Source organism: Choloepus didactylus, chromosome 25 (assembly GCF_015220235.1).
Source record: "Choloepus didactylus isolate mChoDid1 chromosome 25, mChoDid1.pri, whole genome shotgun sequence".
In the NCBI taxonomy this organism is placed as follows: domain Eukaryota; kingdom Metazoa; phylum Chordata; class Mammalia; order Pilosa; family Megalonychidae; genus Choloepus; species Choloepus didactylus.
The window spans coordinates 1098777-1115802 of NC_051331.1; the positions used below are offsets into that span (position 1 = coordinate 1098777).

At 36.8% G+C, this 17026-nt stretch overlaps 2 pseudogenes; one reads left to right on the plus strand and one right to left on the minus strand.

Moving 5' to 3' along the window:
* Nucleotides 1-259: 259 nt before the first annotated feature.
* On the minus strand, nt 260-8797 carry LOC119520193 (annotated as a pseudogene).
* A 3024-nt stretch (nt 8798-11821) lies between these two features.
* Nucleotides 11822-12753, plus strand: LOC119520244 (annotated as a pseudogene).
* The last annotated feature ends 4273 nt before the right edge of the window (nt 12754-17026 follow it).

The window sequence follows — 17026 nt, forward strand, 5'->3', positions numbered from 1 at the left end:
AGAAGTATTGGATAAAAACAATTCATTTTCATAGGATTACTGCCAAAAAAGACATTTTATTTTAAATACTAAGGTGTTTTATCAACCCAGTATCTCTTGAAGGTGTTAATTTTGAGATGCAATTATCAAAAGAAAGCATTCCAAGCTCATGACAATAAACAAATCATGATCTCAGAGTAATGGGTTTGTACTTCAAGGAGTATAATTATGTTACCACAGCATTTACTGATTACAAATGAGCAGACACCTAAACTGCAATTTAATTAAAGAAATTTCCCTTGATCATTTGTTGCATAGCATGGATCACATCCTTGTTCCTTAGACTGTAGATCAATGGGTTCAGCATTGGGCTCAGAAAAGCATAAAAGACTGCAATTATTTTGGACTCCTCTATGGACTTCTCAGTTGGGGGCCTTAAATACATGCAGAAGAGAGTTCCATAAAATATGGTTACTGTTGTCCAATGGGAACCACAAGTAGAGAAGGCTCTGTGCCTCCCTTCAGCAGAATACATCTTCAAGATGGTTGCAAAAATGAAAAGGTAGGACAGAAGGATGATAGAGAACTGGAGAGTGTAAAGCTGGCAACTACAAACATTGCCATCTTTTTGACAGAGGTGTCAGAGCAGGCCAACATTAGAAGAGGAGGATCAGCACAGTAGAAATGATTGATTTCAAGAGAACCACAGAAGGATAAGTGAAAAGTCAACAGGGTCTGGTGTCTGAGACAGGCCATTAAGGAAGCCATAAGTATAAGGGACTGTGACTAAAGACCTGCAAATGTTCTTGGACATTCTGGTACTGTAATGGAGAGGGCTGCAAATGGCCACATAGCGATCCAGTGCCATTGAAGCCAGGATATAAAACTCAGTGATCACCAGGACAATGAAGAGAAGACACTGTGTGAAGCACCCAGCATAGGAGATAGTCTTTTGGTTTGAGAGGAAATTGTACAGCATATTTGGAGTAATGTTGGAAGAATAGCAAACGTCTACAAAGGAGAGGTGTCCCAGGAAGAAATACATGGGAGTGTGGAGGCAGGAACTTGTCCTGATCAGCACGATCATGCACAGATTCCCTGCCATTGTGATTAGGTAGATCACCAGAAACACCCCAAACAGGATCTTCTCCAGCACTGCATCATCAGTGAGCCCCAGCAGAATGAATTCAGCCACTGTGGTATGATTTGGAAGGACATTTTCTCATCCTTTGAAAACTGAAAATGGCAGGGAATGTGAGATTTTCATCTGATCCTTATTCTTTGTTTGTTCCATCCATTTTATCATTGTCTCATAGATCTCAGCCATGGATAATCACTGTTCACTTTTCAACAAACACATTAGTGTATCTACATATACTTCCTACCACAACACTGTTACTCTATATGCCTCTTTCTTTCCCTCTCTCAACTCAGTTTCTTACATACATACTCTTATATAATCATACATGTATACATGCAAACACATATACATACTTGCACACATATACACACTCAGATATTTATACACATCTACTTGGTATACTGCACATTTGGTACTTTTAAAAATATCATGAGGAAAATATGTCAAAAGGGAAAGAAAATCAGGTATGAAAACCATGTCCTTTCCATCATTTAAGTGGACAACTGAAGAGTTGAATCTCTCAGGATTCTCCAGTTCTGGTATCCTATTTTTCAGATACAACTTCTGAGAGGAGTGTTCAACATGTCATTTTCACTTAAAAGCCAGCATTCTATGGCCTAATTTCATTAAAAAAAAAAAAAAAAAAACATTGCATTAGTTAAATTTATCTCTTAATATGTGGCTATATTGTCCTCTCATATGCAAATTGAGTCACTCATTTATTTATTTATATTGTAAGGTTTGATTTCTTCTGTTCTAGGTTCTGGGGTTACAGCACTGAACAAATTCCCCACCCTTGTGGAACATCTACTATAGTACAGGAATCAGATAGTAAACATGAGAAAAAATATATATAATGTCAAGTAGAAGCAAGTACAGCACTGTGAAGAAAAATGCAGGTAAGAGTGCAATGAGGGCATCTTGAAGCCATTCAGACAGATGGTATTTCAACAGTAAATAAAGCAAGCAAGTATTTGGGAAGAGTGTGGCATTTTTTATCCTAAATTCTTGTGTCAGTAACCCACTTATTAAATTATTTAGGAAAGAACTGATAATGTTACAATGTAGACTTAGCTTATAGCTCTAGACACTCTTTTCTCATTCATTCATTGTGAAATAAGATTTAGCTGCAAATACTCTTTAAGAATTCCCCCTAGGTCATTGCTTATTTAATTGATTGAGAGATAGCAGAAAAACTTACACATAATAATTGATTTTTTAGAGATGGAATGCACTCCCATTAATATATGTGAATAGGAAAGCAAGCCCAATTGATGAAAATATTCTTTTTCTTTTCCCACATTGCATTGGTAGGATACTAATCACCACACAATAGAACAAGAAGAATTTTTAGTATACAAATGGAGAAAATGACCTACCTATAAAAGTTGGCTTACCTTATTTTGCCAGGTGAAAGTGGGAAGATTTATAGTGTATTCCATAAGTATATTCCCTCAAGTATTTTATGAATAATTGTATAGAAGCAATTAAAATCTTCTTTGTTCCTCAAGGGCATAACTGTAATTTGATGTTTTGGGGGGCTAGATTCTCCTTTGAGGCTGAAATCCCTATCCAATATTTGTGTATCCTGCTTGGTATATGAGTGCATGGGTCCTTGTATATTTAAAGAAATTAGGCACCACTTTCAATAGGATGGAAGGAAGAAAATATGTGTAGATAATTTTTCTATATTTATTCTATTGAAGATGAGAGAGTCCCCATCAGAATAATTGAATGATATCTGGCATTGCATTTGTTAGAGAATAAAGCAATCAAGAGACACTTTTATTTGTTCTTCTGTTCTAGTGCCCTGAAAATCCTAAGACAAAACTAGGTCAATAAAATTAATAAATCTAGGTAATGTCTGACCAAGACAGGAGAGGCATCCCTCATTTTGGCAGACCTTCAAATGAGGGATTAAGTTATGAGAAATCAGTGATAAAACTGTATATCATTACTAAAATTTACATTGTTACCAGCCCATGAAATTTGAGAAGATTTTCATATAAGATAAGTTTACCCAAAAATGAATGAGCAACAGTCATTGTGTTAGTAATAAAGGAGAGCAGGAAAATTATATGATATGCAATGTCTAACAAGCAAAATAGAGGAGGATAAATCTGGAGATTTGTGCTCTATTTCTCATTAAAAACACACACACACACACTGTAACAAATAGTAAGATTATACCTTATATACTTGAAGGGGTTACTTTCTATTTGGACAATATATTTTTTCTATGACAAAAGGATATACTAGTATATCCTAGTGTGTTAGTATACTGCCAATAAGTTGAATTTATGTACACATGTCAGTGGTTGATCTCTGAAAAAATTAGTCTGCACTTTGGGATGATGGTCCAGCCATGAAAAACTTAGACATATCCCATTCAAATTGTAGCTAGCAGTAAAATAAATATGTGTAATCATTTACTAAGGATTTAGGAAAATGATATGCATCATGCCCTGGCTTTTCAAGCCTATATGTTTAACAAGCAAAGATCAAGACAATGAGAAACTTTTATATTGAAGAATTATGAAGAATACCTCTTTTTTAATCCCCCAAAACTTCCATTCCATGACCTTTGATGTTCTTCCTCTGTGATTCCTTTAACTTGACCTGACAGTTCATTCGCATTATTCCATAGACAGTCCAGATTTCTTGCCCAGGTCAGAAGCACATGAAATGAGGACTCCCAAAGAAGGTAGTGTCATTATCCCATTTTGGCAGATGGGAAATGTGAGGTACTAAAGATGAGGCTGCCATATGCAATACCTAGAATAAGCAAATTCATAGAGACAAAAAGTAGATTGCAGGCTATCATGGGCTGCATGCAGCAATTCTGTTTGAGGTGGTCAAAAAGTAGCATAATATTGTGGATATAATTAATGCCACTGAATTTTGCACTCATATGGGATATTTTGAGTTGTATATATGTCACTAAAAAAGCTAAAAATATTAAGTTTCCCATAGTCACAAAGTTACTGTGCATTTATACCCAGGAAATGCACTTCATATTCTAACATTTAAGATCACTTTGAATGACCCCCTCAATTAATAGATGAGAGGATAAATACACAGAGAACTTCATTTTATAATTCTAAGCACTACTTTTGTGGTATAGAATATATTTAGATACAGAAAATGCAGCTATTTATCTCCTGAAGTTAAAAAGTAATTGCAGTTGTTGGAAGTTGTCTGTTCTAGAACTCACATTGATTTTCTTGTGATATTAATGAGATACCATTTGTTTAATGGCTGGTGCTGACAATTATACAGTTTCATCTCCCTTCTATGCTATATATCTTCTACTTCAATTTTGCAATCAATTCTTTAACCCAGAGATTCTGGATCTGAGTTTTCATTTTCTTTGAGTTCCTGAAAATGGTAGTGGAATTTCTTGAGATCTTTCTAAGTGTTTCAAAAAGCCATAAAAATCATGCTATTTACTGCTGCTTATATTTCTGTTAATGTTTCACAAATCTTCTAAGAATAAAAATGGACTGAGCATTTATTTAACATATTTTCTCAGCAACTCAGTGCTCTTGGAAATTTGGTTCAGTGGGTGGTTAGCAGAATTAACAGGAGTGTGATTTTTTTCTTCATGTCAGTTAGTTATACTGGCAAAACCCTTCATATCTTCAACTTAACTTTTGTGCCTGCTTGAGTTCTCTTCACTCCCTTTGCTTGCTCCTGTCCAATGCCTAAATTCACCAAAAAAGAGGCAAAGGTGAGAAAAAAATCCTCCTTTTAGAGAACCACTAACTGTAATTCTTCCAGGTTAAGCTGATGGCATAGTTAGAATGCACCTTAGAGATAGCAATCCATTTTATATATAGGAAAACTCATGCCCTTTATACCTTTCTCTTCATAAGAAAGTTACTCTGAATTCTTATATGCAGGAGAGATATCTTCTTTCTTTTACTTTTCTTTAAAGGTAAATAGCCCAATTTGTTACATCAGAGTAAAATACCTTTCAAACTATAGAGCAGATAACTGCAGTGCAGCTGTAATATTGCTCACAGCTATTCCTAATTATAGGGTCTCTACACTGGAATCTGGAGGAAAAATCCTGACTTATCCCAAATAAGACATATGTCTTGTACTCTGCCCCTGGGGACATCTTGTGTCACCCATTGTAGTTGTCTCATTTCTTCCCTCTGAACTAGGGACATATATTATTTTGCATATTTCTCTCCACCTTTGGGACAGCTGAGCCCAGTGGAGAATGAGTTTTCAGTCCCACATGCCCAACCACCATGTCTCCCTTGGAAGCTAATGTTTAGTTCTCCTAGGGGGAATTGAAAGAATCCACAGAGCAGTTGATTCCCTTGACCTCTGGTCCCACCATCTCTAAGGTATACATTTACTGTAAGGAATTGTGCAACCTGAATTACAGGGAGTGGTCTCAGTGGAGGAGGCATCGGGAGGTGGAGAGAACCAGGGCTGATCTGATTGGAACTCTAGCTATGTGGCTCACTGATTGTGTAGCTCCAGGTATTTCACAGTATCTTTCTGTGTCTCCACATTTTCATTTTAAGTGGCAATTCTGATGACTACCTCAAGGGTTGTCTGAAGATAAAATAATGAAGATGTATTACTTAGCCCAATGCCTGGAAAATATAGATGATTAATAAACAAGAATTTAATCCATTGCCACCTGCTTCCACTCTCTCCAGAGGAAGAAATAGGTATCAGCCTATATAGCCTAGATTCTGACTTACCAGGAGCCCGAATGTACAAATGACAAATAGTTGTGGGCAAATATTACCAGGGTCTGAAATTGAGATACATAAATATCTGAAGATCATTTAAAGTGTGTATACTACTTTGAGGAGACACTCTAATTTGCCTGTCAGTAACATGTAATTAACGCAATTTGCGCTAGATGCTGGGAGACACAAAGACTTAAAGTACTTGTTGCTTCATCCCCATCAATTCAGAAAATTAATTATGCATTATTTTGACTAAGTCATATCATTTGTTTTTATATTTATTTATTTTTAGTAAACTATAAGTAAAATGAACTTGATTCCTATTAACACAGTCAGAAACGTAATTGGCACACAATGAAGATTTATTTGAAAAATCAAGAAATCACCCTTTCTCACCTAAGTGTGAATTAGTTGTTATATGGGATCAGACTGTGGTAAATTAAAGCAGATTGAGATTTATACAATAAGAGTGTGGATCAAGGTTGGAAAAAAGATCACACGGCACTAAAAGATCATTGGGAGGGACATAGGATATAAGAAACCGAGGTGATAGCAAAGTGGTAGAATAAGACCACTGGACCACAAAGGTGAATTTGGATTGTGAACAGGATGGGTGATAGGGCCTAGTCAGCCCCACACTATGAAGCAAGACACCTAGAGAGCTCTAGAATAAGCAGAGAACCCATGCCAAATCCTATGTTGACTGTCATTAAAAGAGACACCAGATTGGTTGAGGTGCCTAGAAAACATACCTCTATCAGTCTGCATTTTTAACTTTCAGGTTTATGGAGATTTTGCATACCTGTGCAAGCAGTCATACCTGATCAGTTAGTTACTAAAATATGTATTATTTCATTATAAATTAATTTCTTTGGCCAGTTTAAAAGGTACCACAATCTAACATCTCATATATTAAAAAAATAACAAAAAATATGTGCAAAAATAGAGAACTTAGTAAATTAATAAAATATAAAATTATCCCATTTGGACTTGGGAAAGCCAAATAATTTTCTCTCACTCCTTTTTTCTGTAAACTGGAGACTCACTCATTTCAGCTGAAACTACAGGCAGTACTATTATGATCAGAAGATTCATTTGGATCACATAGTTGAAAGTGTGGTATGAATCCCTAGGGAATAAAAGGTCAAATCTGATTAAATTGTTTTGTAAATATAAATTTCAGACACTGGTCACATTTGCCAGATTAATATATTTTTAAAATAGGGTCCCTCCATGAGACTTGCAGTGTATCATTTGTCTTGTAAGAGCTTTCAGGCATCAGCAAAATAACTTTCTCAGTGATGCCAAAATCACACCCTGTAGGCAATTTTGGGATGGGCAAAAGAGTCAGTGCCACACTTATGAGTCACTAAGTCATCTTAACTAGAGTGTCTGAAAATAATATCCTTGTGTTTCCTTCTTTTCTCTTTACAAGCAAAGGAAAAGAGGTCAATTCTTCTGGGGATGACAGATAAAGTTTTGAGTTTCCCATGAGTGTAGAAAGCATTTCATCATATTTCTTCTGGGGATTGAATGCACTGTGAGACTTAAATACCTTCCACACACAGGAGAAAGCATGGGATGAGCATGTAGCTCAGAAACAACTGCCAGAGCATTTCACCATCTTTGGATTCTTCTTAGTATATAGTATGCTCAGTATACCCAATCAAGAGGAGACATTCAACTTCTTACCAACAGGTAGAAAACAGGTCAGGTTCCAAGTCAGTATTTGGGAGAGAAAGAGATGTGACATTTGGGAGGTGGCACATCACACCACCCTGTGCTCCTTTGAGCATGAGCTCTGCTTGGTGCCAGGTCCATGCCTTTTAGAATTTCAAAAGGAGACATAAGTCATGGGTTTGGCTGTTAGGAATCATATAGTAGGTTTGGACTCAGAGAATGAAAGAATTTGAAGGTTCCATAGAGATAGAGATTCTGCATTTTCTTCTCCATCCATTTCACAGTTAAGTATGGCACATCCAGTTCAGCAACTCACCAATAACACGATGTGTTAGTGGAAGAAACAGGACAGCAGTCTGAACCTCCAGACTCTTACCCTAGTATTCTTTTCACATAACCATGCAAAAGCAGGTGATATATAGAAATCTGGAATATAATGGACCTGTGTTTACTTCTATAAGACAATACTTTTACTGGTCTTCTATTAAATATTTGAGTTCCTTGTTAACTAAGGAGTTTGCTTATTTACTTCTACCATTCCTTCAATAGTCAGATGGGCTGGATTTTTACTAGATGATACTAAACAAGAAATTGTGAATATTTTTGTCAAGACTTGATTTTGAATTTTATAGTCTCATCTCTAATTATTTTATCATTTAATGGAAGTGCTATAGAAACAATATCACATCTTTCCCACAGGTTAAGGCTGTTGTGATACCTCTATGGCAAAATGCATGAAAACTTTTTTATCTAGGAGATATGAGGGCACATTTGTCTACTGCATCTAAACGTCTATACTAACACACAATGGCCCAAAGCACTAAGCACCTAGCACAGGCAATCACTGAATTCATCACTTTATACTATATATTCTAACCAATTCATATATATTCTAACCAACTTTTATATGAAATTATTAAAGCAGTCATTATTAACCCTCTTGAATAGGTACAAAACTGAGACTCCAAAAAGTTATATAATACGCTAAAAATCACTTAAGGATATTTTGTAAAGACTTGATTTGTCTGTCCACAATAATAGAGTAGCAAGTAAGATTTTTTTATGATTGGTGAAGCACCTTCTCATATACTGCCACATTTAACCAGCACCTAGAATCTGTAAAGGAGGAAAGAATGATTTTATAAGCACATTTTCCAGTTGAGTGAAATGAATTGGCCAGAGCATACCCAGTTCAGTTGTGGAGCAGAGTCCTGACTCCTGGGGCTCTGTTCTTACCAGGCATCTCACACTCCTCTTGCTGCTGCAGTCTGATACCACCCATGCCTTTTCAATATTGATGTCCAGGTCTGTTTCCTCATCTATTAAATGATGAGTTTGACCAAACTGTCCTTCTAGGTTTAACATTAGGATTATTTTCTTACCCTCTAAAGTAAAAAAAAGGAAGCTGACAACTGGACGGCTATTTTTTCCTCTTTTTTTTCTTATCCCTGATGTGTCATTTTCACATTCCTGTGTGAGGCAATGGGGGAAAAAAGAAATCAGTATAGAATGTTGTGGGAAACTAGCAGTCCCAGATTCAATGGCTGATTCTGCAACTAACTTATTACATGACCTGGCAAGTCCTCTCACTCTGATTAAGTCTTTGTTTCCTCAGCAACCTAACCTATGAAATAATAACATGCATTCACATGCAGTGAGAATGAGCTGAGTTGGAATAGGGGCAAGTACTTTGTTCTTTTTAACAGCTTTTTTGGAGGTAAAATGAATATACAACACATTGAACATATTTAAAGTGCACAATTTGATAAATTTTGATACATGAAGATATCTGTGAAACCATCATCACAATCAAAGTAGTGAAATTAACCATCATCCCCAGAAGTTTCCTCATGCCTCTTTGTAATCTCTTCCTCCTGATCCCCCTCACACAACCCCCTCCTCAGGCAACCACTGATGTTCTGTCACCTATTAACATGCATTTCTAGAGTTCTATAAATGGAGTCATCTAATGTATACACCTTTGTTTCTGCTTTATTCAATCAGTGTAATTGTTTTAAGATTGATCACACATCCAGCATGATGCCTGTACCAAAATTTCATTCCCTTTAATTGCTGAGTAGTATTCCCTTTTATGGAAATGTCACAATTTGTTTATATAGTCACCTCTGGATGGAAATTTGGGCTGTTTCAGTTTCTTGGCTATTAAAAAACAACTGAACATTTGGCTATTGTCTATGCTACTATGAACATTTGTATATAAGTCTTTATATGGACATGTGCTTTCCTTTCTTTTGGCTAAGTGCCCAAGAGTGGTGTGGTTGGATAATAAGGTGGGTAGTTGTGTGTTGATTTCATAAGAAACTGCCAAAGCATGTCCAGAGTGATTGTACCATTTTATGTTCCCACCAAAAGTGACAGAAGTTCCAGTCCATCTACTTCCTTGTCAATACTCGGTACGTTACTCTTATTTTTAAAATTTAGTCATTTTAATAAATGTGTAGTGATAATTCAGTTGAATTACCTTAATAACTAATTAATAACTAATGATGTTTAGCATCTTTTCCTGTGCTTAATTCCCACAAATATATCTTCTTTGGTTAAGTGTCTGTTCAAATTTTGGCTCATTTTCATTGGGCTGTTGGTTTTCTTATTATTCAGAGTTGTTATCTATTTATCTATCTATCTATCTATCTATCTATCTATCTATATGTATATATATATATATATATATATATCCTTTATCAGAAATGTGCTTTTTCCTAGGCATTAGTTTGTCTTTTCATTCTCTGTCTCCTATTTGACATGATATACACATTCATGATATTAACAATTATTTGAACAGTAATAAATACAAAATCTTTGTAAATTATAAACTCTTGGACCAATACATGGTATTGTTTATTTATTAGAGCCCCCTCTTTGATATGGTTGATTATATTCTATGTAGATTAAAAGAAGAGGGCCCTACTTCTGCCTACCCTAGGACTTGAAGTAACCTATGAAAGATAAACAAAAGACATATGAATGACATATAAAGGTACTTCTCCACTTTCTCTTCTTTCTTAAGCAGCAACCTAAGTAAAGAAGTTACAGTCTGACTTCTCCCTTCACCTTTAGAAAAGAGGCACTACTCATTTCTACATTATTTTTTCCCCACTTCCCTCTTAGAAATCTTGTGGTGGGGTCAGAAAGTCATCAAAGGGAAAAGAGGTTTAATAAATACATGTTCCTGTGTGATCACAGCAATGGACAACACTTTATTCTCTCCTGACTGAGGGATCCTTGAATCTTATCTCTGAGCTGATCTATCAGGGGCTGTTGGTTAGGCAGTAGAAGTTTCCTGAAGACATAGTTGTGCCTTCACACTAGTTATATCCCATGCTTGACCACTGAGTGCTTGCAAAAATCAAGGAAACCTAAGAACTCATTTCACATTCATGCATGATAGCCAAGCAGGAAAGGAAAGGCAGGCACAAAGATAAAGAAACTTAACCTCCATAAAACCACATCTACATGGAGCACAATAAAATGTAGTGGGTCTGACAGAACCAGCTCTATCATTTACTGGCTGTTGACTTTGGCAGTTACTTAATAGCTAGCCTACATTTGCTCATTTTTTTCACATATGAGATGATGGTAATGATGACACTTGTCTCATATTGTGAGGATGAAATTGTGCAGTCCCTGCAAAACACTCAATAATAGTTTGACACATAGTTACACTGAATAACTCCTGTTTTTTTAAATATTATAATCTTAGAGGTTATATTTCTCACCCTCTACTCCAAGTATTTCACTTTCTTTATATGTATGTGTGATTGTTAAACTTTAAAATTCATTTTGTGCTTCCTCTCTATGCCTACATGTAATGAGAGTTAACATTTATTTATTATCTGAATTCATATTTTCTTTGTTTTAAAAAGAATAAGGGATGCTATAAATGACTCTTTTTTGCTAATTAATTAAATGGGTAATTGCACAGACCAGGTCAAGCATCAGATGCCATGGGATAAATGACCTCACAGCACCAAGGAGATTGTAAAATCATAATTTTTCATCCACAAGAAGCTAATAACTTCTGTTTTGACTGGGTACCTGATGATGACACATGGTCATCACCTTCACCAAAGTCATTTGAGTTACCCTATTGGTCACAGAATCTTTTTACTGGCAGGGGTTTTAAAATTGCCCCAAAGAAGCCTTCATTTACTGTAGGAATATATATATAATTGTTATAATAGCTCTAGTTTATGATTTTTTATCTTTAGTTTGAATATTTCCAGTGACAAGGAACTTAACTACAATCATTAAGAAATCAAATCCAGGCACACACAAAACTGAAGAGATGGATAGAAGAAACCACTCAGTGGTGACTGATTTCATCTTTACAGGCATCACTCAGGACCCTCAGCTGCAGATCATCTTCTTTGTGGTCTTTCTGGTGGTCTACATGGTCAACGTAGTGGGGAATGTTGGTATGATTATCCTGATCATAACAGACACCCAACTTCACACACCCATGTATTTTTTCCTCTGCAATCTCTCCTTTGTTGACCTGGGCTACTCCTCAGCCATTGCCCCCAGGATGTTGGCTGACTTCCTAAGTAAGCACAAAGTCATCTCCTTCTCCAGCTGTGCCACCCAGTTTCCTTTCTTCGTAGGTTTTGTAGATGCTGAGTGCTATGTCCTGGCACCCATGGCCTATGACCATTTTGTGGCCATCTATCAACCTCTTCATTATGGCACCCTCATGTCCAAGAGGGTCTGCTTGGCTCTCATGCTGGGCTCTTACCTGTTTGGTCTGGTGAGTTTGGTAGCCCATACTTCCCTCACCTTCAGCTTCAGTTATTGTGATTCCAATATCATCAACCACTTCTTCTGTGAAATACCACCACTCTTGGCTCTCTCTTGCTCAGACACCTACATCAGTGAGATCTTACTCTTCAGTCTGTGTGGCTTCACTGAATTCAGCACTATCCTTATCATCTTCATCTCCTATGCCTTCATCCTCATTGCCATCACCAGGATGCACTGAGCTGAAGGCCACATTTAGGCTTTCTCCACCTGTGGGTCTCACTTCACTGGTGTCACCCTCTTCTATGGCACAGTCTGTTTATGTACCTGAGGCCAACATCCAGCTACTCCCTGGACCAAGACAAATGGGCCTCTGTGTTCTACACTCTTATCATCCCCAAGTTGAATCCTTTGATCTACAGTCTGCAGAACAAAGATGTAAAAGCAGCTTTTAAAAAGCTAATTGGGAAAAAACCTCAATAAGAAAATGAAAACATATTACTATCACAGGCAAATTGTATTGGTATAAGGGTTGTGACAGGAAAAAGAAAATGTTGATAGCTTTCCAAGAAATACTACCCACATTACCATCTACTTGCTGAGAAAATCTTATATTTTGAAGGGATTTCTGCAATCCTTAACTCTACAGTATGTAAGAAATATCAACTAATATTTTTAAAAGATACACTGAACAAGGAACATTAGTTTTTTGTTTGTTTTACTTAAAGGTCACATAAATATCAATTAGAAATAGAGACAGGAATTGATAGTGGCAAAAAACAAACCAGGAAACAAAAAAAAAACAGCCACTCTAAAGCAGATTTTATTCAGGGGCATGATAAACACAAAGACCAAATGTCTAAGCATTCTGCACTCTGAAAGAAAAGTCATAGCAAATTTAGTTAAAAACACAGGAAATGGGATTGGTTTGAGATGTGACTTATTTCAGTACACAATCCATCCATTCATCTAGTCAGCAAAAACTGATGCATGTTAGGTGTGTGCCAGGTTCTGGATGATACAAGGCTAAGACACATGTTTTGACAGCAAGGAGTCTATTGTTCTTCCAGTTATTATGTTATCTCTCTGAGTTTTGTGCCAGGAACAACAGCCTCAGGATTTGTGCAAGGTTCAAGATTAAGACCTGGGAACTTGGGATTTGCTGCTAATTAGCTGTATGACCTTTGACAAGACCCTGTTCTTTTCTGTCCTTAGTGTACCCTCTGTCAAGCAATTGGTTTCACCTAATTGTCACTGGATCCCTTTGATCTCTTCTGCCTAATATTCAAAAGTGGCAGGCATCTAAATTTTGTCATTTTCCCATACTGATATCCCTTCAGTCCTCAGGGAAACTCTAGGACCCTAGAACCCAAAGAAAATACAGGTCAGAACAATCCCATAGGTTACATTTAGAAAAATTAGTATTGTAACAGGTTTAGTCATCCTTCTCCCATCCAGAATTCGCCCTATGCCTATCTAGCCCTCTTTTCTCATCTCATTTAGACCTTAGCTTTTTTTTTTTTTTTTTTTTGGTTATTTTCCATCCTAATTCCCTAATCTGTATTGAATACTCTCATTAACTCTGATGTATCAGTTACTGATAATAGGATTCTTCATTGCATACTCTCAAGGCTACAAATTTTTTATGAAAAACCAAAAATATCAGTTATCAGAAGTTTTTTTTTTCTCAAACATGCTGAAATTCCATCACAACATCAGTTTAAAATACTTAAAATCAATAGTCTTTCTTCAAAACCCTTATGCTAGTACAATATAGTCTAAGGTCAGTGGAAGGCAATGGTTGCTGTAAAGTGTACAGCAAGCCCATTCACCAAGAAAGCCTCCAAAATATTTTAGGGATAAGAGACCCAGGATGTTCCAGGCTTTCTAATGGGTACTACTGTACATGTGTTGTATTTGACCTGGTTCAAAACTGCCCAGGTCATATGATGAATTTCCAAAAACATGTCCTTAATGTCACATTGTAGAGAAAGAATAACCCATGACTAATGGTTGGATATGGAGTTGACCATCCATAAACAATCCAGAAATCCAGCCTTCAGTTTCTTTTCTGGAATTCAATGTGTAAATAATATATGCCATGTGAAAAATAAGAAAATAAGTTCCTATAACATTAATTATAAACTAAGTGAGGTGGATTAAACTGTGTACCCCAGCTTATTCTTGGCCTTGGTCCACATTCTGGTGGGTGCATTTCCATTGTAAATAAGATCTCTTCAAGATGTTGCTTCAGTTGATGCATGGCCCAACTGAATCAGGTTGGGCTTTAATTCAGATTATTAGAGTCCTTTATAAACAGAGCCAAAGTCAGTCACAGAGAGAGAAGCCACAGGGAGCAGCCAGAAGCTGGAAATTAATAGAACCTGGAGAGGTTAACCATGTTCATTGTCCTGTGACAGAAAAGCCAAGGACCAAGGATTGCCAGCAGCCAGCCCCCAAATGACACAGTTGTCTTGAAGAAAGCATCATCTTGTTGATACCTTGATTTTGGACTTCTCCTAGCCTCAAAATCATGAGGTAATAAATTCCCATTGTTTAATCCAACCTTTTGTATGATGTTTTCACAGCCAGAAAACTAAAGTAATTTTTGGTATCAGGAGTGGGGTTTAGTTGTTACAAATATCTAAAAATGTAGAAACAGCTTTAGAATTGAGTATTGAGTAGAGGCTAGAAGATTTGTGAGGTGCTTGACAGAAAAAAAAAGTCTGGATAGCTTAGAAGAGACTGTTGGTAAATAACATGGACATTAAAGGTACTTCCTATGAGGACTTAAAAGGAAATGATGAATGTGTGATCCGGAAATTGTAAAAAAGGCAATCATTTTATAAAATGACAGAGAGCTTGGAAAAATTGAACTCTGATGTCTGATGGAAAATGGAAATTTTAAGCAATGAACTTGGATATTTAGCTGAAGTGATTTCTAAGATAATGCAGAAATTATAGCCTGGCTTCTCCTGAGAGCTTATAGTAAAATGCAAGAGGAAAGGAATAAGATGAGATGTGAACTCTTAAGCACAAAGAAATCAGAGATTGAAGGTTTTAAAGATTCTGAGCCTATCAAGATAGTGTGCTATGAGACTATGGCCAAAGGCAGCTCTATCAGGGACCTCCTGTTTTCAGGAAGTGGGTCCACAGAGGACAGGGCTCCATGTGAGTGTTTAACTGAACAGTCTTTTCCTAAACAGAGTGTGGGTGAACATGGATCCAGTCAACCATTTCTGTGGAAGTCAGGATTGGAATGCAGTTATCCAAGAGGAATACGTAGAACATTCTATTGTCTGATGATTTGGATCTGCTTGAACTGCACCCAAAGCCAACAAGTTTTTTTGTGTGTGTATGGGTCTTTTTTTGTTTTGTTTTGTTTTTGAAAAATTTTTATGAGCAGAATCTCAGCCAGCCTGGAGTAAAGGGGACAGAGGAGGGAAGAATTGTATTTTGAATGACTTTAAGAATTGAATGTAGAATGACCATGGAAGCAAAAGTCTGGACCAAAATATCTCTTTGGCCAAGAGAGCAGTCTCTCCCATTTCTGTGGAAATGCTGTGTCTGCCCCTGTTCTTGGAGGAGGTGAGTCTTGCATCTCATTGTTCTGGGAGTGTGTAGCCACTCCAATGCTCAGATTTGGTGGGGTCTGTGCCTCTTTCTTCATGGAGATATCTGCCACTGCCCCAAACCTCAGCTAGGCTTCAGCCAGTGCCCTGGTATTTCAGGACAGCATAGCCACTATGCAAGGGTGTGAAAAGGGTGGGGCTGCCTCTCAATCTGGCTGAGAGGACAAAACACCAATCCATAGATGACTCTTAGAACTTGAAGTCTAAAGACATTGTCCTTCTGGATTTCATACTTGTCTGGAACATGTGAACCCTATTTTCCTCCCAATTTCTTCATTCTGAAATAGGAATGTTTGCCCTATGCTTATCCCACTATTGTATACTGGAAGCAGATAACTTAATTTCCATGTTTTACATATCCATTAAAGACAGGAAATTTTGCTTAAGATGGACCACATCCATAACTTATTTTGATGAGACTTTGTATTTAGCATTGCTACTGAAATTATGTAAAGCTTTTTGGGATATTGTGGTGGGGAATGGACATATTTTGCATATAGAGAGAAATGTTTTTTGGGGGTCTAGAGGGTAGAGTGATGTCAATTGAGTTGGACATGATCTTGGTCTTGGTCCACATTCTGTTGAGTTTGGCCCATTATAAATAAGACCTCTTCAAGATATCACTTTAGTTGAGGTGTGGCCCAATTAAATAAGGTTTAATTTGGATTACTAGAATCTTTTAAAGTAGGGTAAAGTCAGATGGAGAGAGAAGCCATGGCAAGTAATCAGACACTGGAAGTCAACAGAACACAGAAGAGAAAGAAGGAAGAAGATACTGCCATGTACATTACCATGTTATAGAAAAACCAAGGACAGGCAGCCAGCCCCAGAACACAATAGTCTTCTTGGAGAATATATTGCCTTGCTTACACCTCCATTTTAGACTTCTCCTAGTCTCAAAATCATGATGAAATAAATTCCCATTGTTTAAGACAACCATTTGCATGACATTTGGTTTAGCATCCAGGAAACTAAAACAACAAGTATATGCTATAATTGAAAGAACAGTTGCCTTAGACTCAGGAAGATCTATCTTTGAATCCCATCTCTACATCTCTAATCAGTGACCTTGTTGCTAGAGAGTTAACTACTTTTTGTTTTTGTCTGCCTTGTGCCATTCAACG